The 12,019-nt window shown below is 40.0% G+C and overlaps 1 pseudogene; it reads left to right on the top strand.

Annotated features, from left to right (window-relative positions):
• The first annotated feature begins 250 nt into the window (after positions 1 to 250).
• LOC129766853 (putative nuclease HARBI1) lies at positions 251 to 8,289 on the top strand (annotated as a pseudogene).
• The last annotated feature ends 3,730 nt before the right edge of the window (positions 8,290 to 12,019 follow it).

The raw sequence follows: 12,019 nt of genomic DNA, 5'->3' as shown, positions 1-12,019 counted from the left end.
ACGAAAACAGAATAGTCTACAAACATGGACTTTGAATACAACCATACAATATAACGTTCATGTAAATCGATGGAATGAATAGATATGAGTGACTTCCATGCAGTTCTACATGAAGAGATGCATATTGTTTGTTATTCCCTGCTTAAATACATCTTTTGCTTATAGGTTGCACATTGGGAACTTTTATCGTCAAGAACCTTTCTCGATTTTCTCTATTTTGTCTTCTTGTTGCTCTACTGTTTGTTAAAAAATGAGTGTTGAATTATGGTTCGACACCGATAGTGACGATGAAGATGATTACTCCAATTTAATTATTGAACGGAAGCGTATAAGGGATACCTCCAACCCACTGGACCAAACGGAAAAATCGTAAGTATCTGTAAAAAAATACCTGCGAAAATAATAAATTATACTCAAACCCTTCATACTTATTTTTCAGCTTCATTAAATTATTTAGAGTATCAAAGGAGATTTTCACACACGTGGTGAAAATTATAGATGCGAAGCTTAGCCCAGTTCAACATTCTACGTCGGTTCCTCCAATGATCATGTTAGCAGCTTCGTTACGATTCTTAAGCCGGGTTCAGACGGTGCGAGTAAGCATACGAGTCGGTCTAGTCAGTTGCTGCAGTGCAGCTACTCACACCGTGTGAACACATCATGCCAGTTAGTGTCATGTGTTTTCCGGCGTGCGAGCTACTTCAAAGTTTTTTGAATTCACTCGCACTCGCATCCCTCAAAACGTCAAAAACAAAATTTAGTGTTCGAATCAGGGATGCCAAATGTAAAGAAATGTCTCTATTTTTAAGATAATTGAAAATATACGAAGATATTTATAGACTTTACAATTATTGGAAAAATAAATAAAAATCTCATAGTTTCTAAACGAAATCGTTGTTATTTTGTTTTGCACGCTGGCGGGCACGCTTTCTTTTTGAGATAGTTTTCTTGAGAATCTCTAATATAGAATCATTATCAGGCACAATTTTCATTCAAAATTCACACACAACTTGCAAAAAAAAGTATTGATCTAAGAAACAGAATACATATTCGAATTAAAAAAGGACATTTTCATTCATTCACTTGCAAATCTACTATCATTTTTATTTCACGAATTGGTACAAGCTGTTGGCAAGGCGAAATAAATAAAATTTTAAAAAATATTTTAGACTGCCATTTATAGCATCACATACTTCCGGAATTATCTTAGCTATGAATGCTTTCGAGATTCTAAAACATATCGACAACAATCTGAACGATATTCCAGAAGAAAGCCACATCAATGTCGTTTTTTGATTTCACTCTTGCAGGTATAGCACCTCTCATGAGTGTATCATGGCGTTGTATTTTTGGACCAATGAATTCCAACAGTGTTTCCACTTATTCAGGTGTTTTTCTCAACACTGCTCTGTACTCTAGAGGATCATCATCGTAGAGTACCTTCAGTATTACTTTTGTTGCTCCTTTTCCTTGCATCCAATTCCTGGCCCAAATCCTTTTGCCCTTCTGCTTTTTCGGATAGTACCTTCAGTTCGAAGAAATTCAGCTCAAAGTGTTTTTATACACGGTCAGCGTGTATTTCGCGATAAAAATGTGTAAATGTGTAATAAAAAACTGTCAATAGAGAACTCGATTTGGGATCAATCATCTGACAAATTCGGACCTGATTGCTGTTTCTGACTATTTGATGGACATTTGAAAAATCATCTGGCATCCCTGGTAAGCCAATGCAGTAGTATCTAGTTTCTCGTCAGCAGCTCACACTGTGTGAACGGACAAGGCGAGTCAACCAATTGTCAAGCGAGTTCACCGGCCCAGTAGCTGCTCACTGTAAAGTCAGCTACTAGCAACGTATAAATGGGCCTTTAGTTGAAGGTAGCTACCAGAGAGGGGTAGGCAACGATCGTTTTGTTGGATTGGCTCAATCAACGTTTTCAAAAGTGCTGCAAAAGGTGTTGAATGTAATAGAAACAGATATTTGCCCAGTTGTCATTAAGTTTCCGTCTGAAGAAAGGGAGATGAATGCGATCAAACTGGCGTTCTATGAGAAAACAGGGTTCCCAGGAGTGATCGGATGCGTAGACGGAACACATGTCAGCATTATTCCTCCGTCGCACGACAAACATTTGTTCTATAACAGAAAAGACTTTTGCAGCTTGAATGTTATGTTGGTAAAATGAATGCGAAATATCAGACATATTTTTAAAATTCACTAAAGCTTCAATTTTAAAATAACAGGTTTGTGATCATACGTTAATGATTCGGTATCTCGATGCTAATCATCCGGGCTCATCACACGACTCTTTCATTTGGAACGGTAGTCCTCTGAATCAAACACTGACTCAAAGAATACGATAGTGGGGAGAGGAACACCTGGTTGCTCGGTAAAAATATGGCTATCGAACGTCTAGAAATGCTATCATGCGTCTTTTTATAAATTACGCTAGACTTGAAGCTTATTCAGTATAATTTAAAAATCCAAGCTAAGGCTGCTTGTTTTTTCGCATTTGTTTATTTTACTAAGCCTCACTCCACCTGCAACAGAGCCGAATTTATTCATGTACATGTTTATCTTATGTTGCCTATTGTTCGAAAGTTCACAGCAGGACCGTACACGGTGGGACAGTTGATATGAGGCTTCCATTTTTGTGTTATAAATAGTACCAATCTATATATAAGGCCATTACATGCCAAACCGGTATAGTGGTTTTCAGTTTTTCGTGAAAAGTGGTAGTTTTATTCCTTACAGCAAAATATAAGACCCGTATTTGTTTATTTTTCTATTAGCGTGTTCGTTTCCATTATAGGGTGGTCCGAAAAAAAAAATTCACTTGGGGAAAAAATGGATTTTGTTTTTGTATTTATTGATTGTAATTGTTTTTCATAACATTCGTGGTTTCGGAACCAAGGGCGCCATATTTTTTTAATATGTTTTCTTAAAAGCTGAGGCCCCGTTTTTTTATTTTTTTTTATTAGGGTTCCCATTTCCATTTTAGGGTGGTTCGAAAAATCGACTTTTTCCCCTTTTTCCAAAAACGATTTTTTTTTTAAATTCATAACTTTTGATCTACTGGACCTATGCAGATGATCGACACATAAAATTAAAGCCAATTAGATAGATCTTTTTTAAAAAATATTAGACTTGCGAAAAAATGGATTCTGATTTCGTAATTATTTATTGTATTAGTTTTTTATAGGTTACATGGTTTCGAGATCGAGGATGCCATATTTTTTATATTTTTTCTTAAAAGCTGAGTTTTTTGACGTAGGACTACGTCTTTCATTTCTATACCGGGGTGTAAAACCAAAGTTTCGAGAACGAAAGCGTTACGCTGGAGACCGAGATTTTGAGCGTTAATAGCTCTTAAACAACTGAATGAAATGGTATGATAAACACTTCATTTGAAAGATAAAATGTCTACGCGTCATATACTTGTTACTTTTTCATCCAAAAACTTGTTTCAATAGTCTTAAAATTGCTTTCAAAACAGGCTATTGAAATCTAAAATCGGTATATAAGCGAGCGCCGCTCGTAAACCCACTCAGTTATGATTGAACAGCGATTGGAGCATGTTGTCGCTGTTGTTGTGAAGCTAATTTCGTTTATCATGAAAGCGCTGATGAACGGTGTCACCAAGAGCCTGTTTGTGCACCTAAGGCCAAAAGGGAATTCATCAGGAGGAGAGTGATGCCACGGTTCCGCTTGAAACATCGGAGCAGCCGCCACACACACACACACACATACACGCGCGGAATTCTCGTTGCTATCATCGTTGCTGAAAAATAATCTGCCAGTTCCCCTGGGAATTGAAAAATACATTCATGCGAAATAGTTTATTTTAATGTTTTCTATCCATATAACACTGCAACCAAATACATTTGGTTTTGTTATTTTTCAATCTATCGCAATTAACAGGAAAGCTTCTGAATATTTTTTTCCCCATCAGTGGAAATTTTCGTATCCAATATTGGATGCATAACATGAAAAACGGAAAATGTTTCACATCGCGAAAATCAAGTCATTTTCGAGCGATTATTTGCTTTCTACTCATATAATGCTGCGACCAAATACATTTCGTTTTGGATTTTTTCAATCAAGTGCGATCAATGTAAGACCATGTCTTTCGGCAATTTATTAGAGGTGCAATGAATCTTTGGGAATTCCCGCTCTACGCGCACTGGCAAACAATGTTTACTCAACAATTTCTCAAACTAGAAATGGGTGTTGTGAGAAAGGATTAGCGAACGCGAAAACGACAAACGGGAGAAAGATACGTTTGGAGGTTGAAGGAAATTGGCAGAAAACTTCTTCATTCTATCATTCAAATAATGTGATTCATACCACATCGTTTTGCCAGAAAGAGATTATTAATGCTCAAAGGAGGAATCGAGTCCTCCGAGGAAATTACCCAGCGCAAATTAGAGTCGACTATCGATTGCGGCATTCGTACACAAATAATTTTATAATGCAGTTTCACCGAAGTGATTTCTTCGGATATATTCACTACATCATGTCATGTATTTCATATTCTTCATAAGGAAATCCATATCCATGGCACCTATCGGTAACGAATTATTATCGAAACCACGATTTTCGCTAAATGCTCCTTTCAGTTCGGCCTGTAAAAAACTTTTAACGCGGTTATGACGTTGCAGGAGGCTTATTCGAAGATACAAATTTGTGTGCTATCCATGCAAAACGCGTCACATCATGCCCAAGGACATCCAGCTGGCCCATCGTATCCGAGGAGAGCGTGCTATATTAGCTTAGCATATAATCAACAGCCCTTTTCAGGGCTCCAAATTTGATGGATTAGAGTTCAGAAAAGTTTTTTACAGGCCGAACTGAAAGGAGAATTTAGCGAAAATCGTGGTGTCGATGACAATTCGATACCGATAGGTGCCATGGATATGGATTTCATAATGAAAAATATGAAATATATGACATGATGTAGTGAATATATCCCCATATCGAAGAAATCACTTTGATGAAACTGTTTACCGTTTGTCGTTTTTAATTGTTGGGAAAGGGCATTATTTCTGCTGACTAAATTCCAAGAAAAAATCCATTCCTTCTTTAAGCGTGATTCATTCCGCTTCGGATCAACGGAACAGTATGATAATCATTTCATACAAAAGATAAAATGTCCAAGAGTTATATGATTGCTATTTATTGAGTCGAAAAATTGTTTCAATAGCTTAATGATAGCTTCGAAAACAGGTTATTGAAATCATTCGTATCCGTATGTAGCGCGCCCACTTGAAAACCCATTAATCTTATTGGAATGTGAGATGGGGAAGCTCATACTTACGTCTATGCATTATGCTGTACACTACAGATTTTTTTTCTCCGTACTGATTAAGAAGCCGACCGAACTATCGGTCGACAAGTCAGTCTGCAGTCGGCGGGGGCTCTTAATTTCGTTTTTGCAGGCCGAACCGAAAAAATTTCAGTCGAGTTAACTCTTTTTTACAGTAATGCTTTTGAATCCGGACACTTTGCATTACATTCCATATCATACCACAGCCATAACATTTTTTTCATGTTGAATTTATGCGATTAATAGTTGCTAATATAGTTACTGATAGTTTCTTGATAGTTACTTATCAATCGCATTAATTCAACATGCAGAAAATGTTGTGGCCACGGTATGGTATTAAATGTAACGCAAAGTGTCCGGATTCAAATACATTACTGTATACTTACTTCGATGTTATTCGTTTCTCTCTCAGGGTAAGCAACGAATATAATAAGGGTGGGGTTTAGATTCTATACTTTTATGGTTTATAAAATGACGCTTCCTTTGCTTTCGTTCATTTCTTACTCTACTCTCGCACCGTGACGACTCGTTTGTTTGGGATAGCAGATAGCTAGTTAGTCTTTCAGTGGTAAGGCACACGAAAGCAGCTCGGATAAGCGCACCAGCCGCAGGATAGGTGAAGAAGCCACATCGCTATCGACCGGGAACTTTGCGTGAAATTCATCGCTATCGGAAGTCGACCGAATTGCTGATCCGCAAGCTACCTTTGCAGCTTTTGGATCGTGGAATTGCTCAGGACTTCAAAACCGACTTGCGCTTCCAAAGTTCCGCGGTTATGACGCGTCACATCATGCCCAAGGACATTCAGCTAGCCCGTCGAATCCAAGGAGAGGGTGCTATATTAGCTTAGCATATAATCATCGGCCCTTTTCAGGGCTCCCAATTTGATGGATTAGAGTTTAGAAAAGTTTTTTTGCAGGCCAAACTGAAACGAGAATTTTCGTTTGGATGCCATACAGCATCGAGAAAATTCCGGAAAGATCTAATCGTTGCTGAAAAATAATCTGCCAGTTCCCTGGGAATTGAAGAATACATCCATGCGAAAGAGTTTATTTTAATGTTTTCTAATTATATGGCGACACAGCGACCAAATACATTTGATTTCGTAATTTTTCAATCAATTATAATTAGCTGGAAAGCTTCTGAAGATTATTCTTTCCCATCAGTAGGATATTTCCGTATCCAATATTGGATGCATAACATGAAAAACGGAAAATGTTTCGTATCCCGAAAATTATATAATTTTCAATCGATTATTGCTCAGTCGCCGAAATTTTCATACTCAGAGAGTTCATTCTCTTCTAGTTTGCCTTCCAAATTACCATCGTAAACCACACCTTCTCTCGATTCAATCACGCACGAAAAGCATACTGAAATGATATTCTGGTGGTGAAACCGATTCATTTTTCGTGAGGCGTTGTGCACAAATTACGTAACGCGATAAGGGGGGAGGGTGTAGATGTTGCGTTACTTTCTGTTTATTAGAGATAGGAAATTGCGTTACGAAAGGGGGGGGGAGAGGTGGTTCAAAATTCGGATTTTTAGCGTTACGTAATTTGTGCACGACGCCTGAGGACATCGACAAGACAACATCGTTACTGAACGAGCTGAACGGCGAGGGATCGAGGGATTCATTACCTGGCCTGACCTGACCTGAAATGCAATCAGTTTGTTTTAACTGTGAGGGAGCGCAGAAAAGCCGATGCTGATACTCTCGTGACCAAGATAGTATCAGCATCGAAATACGGTTCCTCGGGAAGACATAGAAGCAGCCGCCACACACACACATACACGCGCGCAACTCTTTTCGTTTGCTGGTTATCGAGAGGAAACCTGGAAAGAAATGATCGTTGCTGAAAAATAATCTGCCAGTTCCCCTTGGAATTGAAAATTACATTCAAGCGAGTTTATTTTAATGTTTTCTATCCATATAATACTGCGACCACATACATTTGGTTTTGTGATTTGTCAATCAAGTGCAGTTAGCAGGAAAGCTTCTGAAGATTATTCTTCAGAACAAGGTTTTTTGTATCCAATATTGGATGCATAAAACCTTGAGTCTCCAACGTAACACTCTCGTTTTTGAAGTCACCCAAATATTTATTTATTCATTCATTCAGGATGGATTTAGATTCAACTTCAAACAAATGATCTCTAAATCAACGATAGTCCTACGTCACCCTTGCGGTTATACCATAAATACAACCCACTTCCTGTTTTTTACATAACATATCCAAAAATCAGAGATGTGTTATTTTTCGGTTTTAAGCTACGATTTTTCAAAGTAATCATGTTTTCAGTTTTCGTTCAATATTTCTATGCGACTAGACTGGATGCATGCGACTAAAATTGGCTAATTGGCTTTGATTTGATACATCGATCATCTGAATCGGTCCAGTAGTTCAAAGGTAATAAATTTTTGAACAAAGTCATTTTTGAAAAAAAAAAATGTTTTTTCGGACCTTAACTAAAAAACGTAAAAAATGCCTCTCTGGTTTCGACATATGTTACTTGAAAAATTCTCAGCTTTTCACAAAAAATATAAAAATGTATAGCTAGAATCCTATATTTATATTGACATTTTTACCTCTTTACAGGCGATGCTGGTTATCCTTTGTCGTCATCTCTTATCACTCCTTTTCGTACGGGTACAAGCATCTCAGAACGGCAGATGAGGTTCAATAAAATCCACTCCAAAACCAGGATAGTTGTGGAAAGGTCAATCGGAGTTTTGAAAAACACTTTTCGATGCTTATTGGGGGCAAGACAATTGCATTATAAGCCTGAGAAGGTAGCAAAAATTATAAATTCCTGCGTTGCTCTGCATAATCTACGTATAAAATATAGAATGAACTTCGAAGAAGCGGATTTGCCAGAAGAAGAAGGTGACAATGATATACCTTATGCTGATGTAAATGAACATAATACAGAAGGAACGAGAGAAGAAATTTTAAATAGTATATTGTAAGCGATCGATACTGTATATCTTAAATTAAAATTCATTTTTGCTTGACCAAGTCAAACTAATTACTTTCTCTACGGCTTTGCCCCTTTGGATACTCAGAAATACGTATTTCACATATGTAAAAGAACATGCTATTACGTTTTTCACGTTTCTTTGTTTTTAAGAGGCTTTAAACTTTGCAGTTCATTCGCCTCCAGACATGCTATTATATTTCCATCATCCAAGCCATGCCATATGCCATGTCATGTCGCTACTTTACTCAGAACCATTCGACCTGCCCTGAATATAATCATTTCCGTTGATTCAACCCATAGAGCTTATCAGTCGGCTGTATTAGCATATTATTCGTTTGGAAACATTGCTCACATGGCAAATTTAATTCCGTTTGCTTGATTAATTCTCGAGTAATGCAGAAATTTGTGATTCATTTGTATGGCAGCTCTCTCCTGAGAGAGGGGGAGGGGTCTCGAACTATCATAAGTACCTTCCCCGATACCAAAACCCCAAAAACATACCAGTTCTCATGTCGATCGGTTAAGTAGTTTCCGAGTCCATAAAAATCAGAAAGACAGATAGAAATCCGTATATATATATATAAAGATTTATTTTTTATTTATGAAAAATTTAAAACAAGAAAAAAGACAATCCAATCACCATTCGTCATCGGTATCACTCTGATCTTGCTCTTGAATATAATCGCCAGGTCGTTTTATCTCTTGAAGAATCTGATTCATCAGTTCCAACTGCAGTTTCCGATTTTTTTGTTCCTCGAGCATTATCTTCTTTTTCAATTCAAACTTCTCTTTTTCGAAGCGCAAACGAACGCTTTTCTTGCAAATCATAAGTTTTGCGAGCGTATCTGGCACATTCCGAGACATGCTTCTTCATATCGGAAAAGTCGTCGGACTGCACTTCTAACAGCCCCCCTCAACCACAGCAACTCACCAAACCTACATTGGCCCGATGACGATGAAGCGCAGACACTGGAAGACCCTTAGTCATCATGTCCGCCGGTTGTTCCATGGACGAAATGTAGCGGATACTGATCCGTCCATCCTTCACCAGATCACGCAGAAAGTGAAACTTTACATCCACGTGCTTTAGCCTTCCGTGATTTTTACAGTCCTCCGCAATCCTTATCGTTGACTGATTGTCCTCGAAGAAACTCACCGGAAATTCTACAACAATTCCTAAATCATCAAGCAGACGAATCAGCCATATTTCATAGCAAGCAGCAGCACACAATGCATTCAGCTCCGCTTCTGTTGAGGAAAGTGAGACCACTTGCTGTTTTCGTGTCATCCAACCGATAGTACACCCAGTAACTTTAAACAGGCAGTTACTGACAGAGCGCCTGTCCTCTGGATTGTTGGCCCAGTCCGCATCCGAGAATACTTCAACCAAAGGAGCTTTCAAATCAGCATGATACATCAGCCCGATATCCAAAGTCCCTTTTATGTACCTTAAAATGCGTTTTAAATATGTCCAGTGTTCATCCGTGGGGCAGCTTTGAAATTGACTAAAGAAATTCACTGCTGCCGACAAATCCGGCCTTGTTGTGAGCGAAGCATACGTTACACAACCGACAAGTTCTCGATACGGCTTCGCCGTACATTTCACCTCCTCGCCTTTGGACAGCTTCAAACGGCACTCCATGGGGGTCGATGCCGGTTTGCACTCCTCCATTCCAAAACGTCGCAGTAGATCTTCCAAGTACTGCCGCTGAGAGATACGCAGAATTCCTGCTTCCATATCACGATCGATTCGCATCCCTAAGAAGCTTTTTATCTCGCCCGCATCAGTCATCTCGAATTCTGAAGCAAGGCAACGTTTCACTACTTCAACTGCTTTTAGCGAAGTTCCAGCTACAATGACGTCATCCACGTAAAGCACGAGTATCACTTTCTTGCTACCTATTATCCGAATGTAGAGGCATTGGCCATTGGAGCTCCTCTTGAAACCCATACAACCTTCTACGAACCCATGGAAACGATCATTCCACGTTTTCGAAGCCTGCTTCAACCCGTAAATTGATTTCTGCAAGCGACAGACCTGATCCTTTCCGTTGTCGAAACCTTCAGGCTGCACCATAAATATTTCCTCTTTGAGTTGGCCGTTAAGGAATGCCGTCTTGACATCCATTTGGTGGATCGTCATCTTCTCCTTGTTTGCCAGAGCCAACACCGTCCTCAGAGTATCAAGCTTGGCTACTGGTGAATACGTTTCGCAATAATCGAAACCATATCTCTGGGTGAAGCCTCTAGCCACCAACTGAGCCTTGTACCTATCGGGATCTCCATTCATACCACGCTTGACTTTGAAAACCCATTTGCTCGTTATCGGAGTTCGATCTGCTGGCAACTGCACCAGTTTCCTGGTTTCGTTATTCATCAAGGAGTTCATTTCTTCATCGACAGCCTGTTTCCATCTGCACCAATCATCCCGCTGCCGGGCCTCCGCCAGCGACTTCGGAACGTCCAGCACGTAGTTCACGGCACTCAGAGCGTATGCGGCGTATTCCATATCGTACTCCTGATGCCAGGAAGGAGGGTGTCTTTCTCGCTGTGGTTGTCCTGATTCTTCATTATTATCCAGCCGTGGGCCATCATTCTCATCCGAATCACGTCCATCATCAAAACTTCCGAACTCTTCTGGATCAGCTCCGTCTGTTTCTTCTGTGAAACCTCCACTCGCTGCCTCCTCCGAATCACTTCCGGTAGACTCTTTAACAGCTGCTGGTGAGAACATGAATATATCACACGATTGTTTCTTCTCAACATCTCCGTGACCATCCTTCACTTCCATAAAGTCAACATCCCGCGCATGAACAATCTGTTTCGACATCGGGTTCCAAATACGGTAGCCGTTATGGGCATATCCGACGAAAACACCTTCCCAAGCCTTCGGATCCATTTTCGTGCGTAACTCCTTCGGAACATGAACGAATACGGCACATCCGAATGCTCGAAGCTTTGAGACATCCGGCTTTCGTCCCTCCCACAACTCATAGGGAGTCACCCCATCGCCAATTGCACTAGACGGGCTTCTGTTGATCAAGTACGTCGCTGTCTGAATGGCTGGTGCCCAAAATCGTTTGTCCACTCCTGAATCATCCAGCATGGATCGCGTTCGCTCCACAAGTGTGCGGTTCATCCGCTCGCTGACTCCATTCTGTTCGGGTGTATGTGGGACCGTCCACTCAACTTCATTTCTTTTCCGTTTACAGAAATCGTCGAATTGCTTACTACGGTACTCACCTCCATTGTCGCATCGCAATCGGCTTACCCTTACGCCGAACTTCGCGGTTACCAACGCCTCATATTGTTGGAACAGACCGAACACCTCGATTTTGCACTCCATCAGAAACGTCATCGTAAAATGGCTCCAATCGTCGATGAAGGTCACAGAATAATGTACACATCCAACACCATCAGGTGAGACCGGACCACACACGTCTGAATGGATCAGCTCCAGTACACGCGACGAACGTCTTTCACTACGCACCGGAAACGGCTTTCGGGTTTGTTTACCTACGACGCATGGCTTACACATAACACTTTTGTCCGTCTTCTTACTGGTTGTAGAGTCTGCTCGGGCGTAGGAATTTATTTCTTAAATCCAGAACACTTCAATAACATTATGATTTCCATTTATTAGCTCTACTTCATTAGAACCATCTCTTACCAAGGTTCACCGACCGCTCTCGTGCCGTGTACCTTACTCTGCTTTCTCG

This window comes from Toxorhynchites rutilus, chromosome 2 (assembly GCF_029784135.1).
Source record: "Toxorhynchites rutilus septentrionalis strain SRP chromosome 2, ASM2978413v1, whole genome shotgun sequence".
Lineage (NCBI taxonomy): Eukaryota > Metazoa > Arthropoda > Insecta > Diptera > Culicidae > Toxorhynchites > Toxorhynchites rutilus.
The sequence above is the reverse complement of the archived record's forward strand: the minus strand, read 5'-3'. Positions and strand labels throughout refer to the sequence as shown.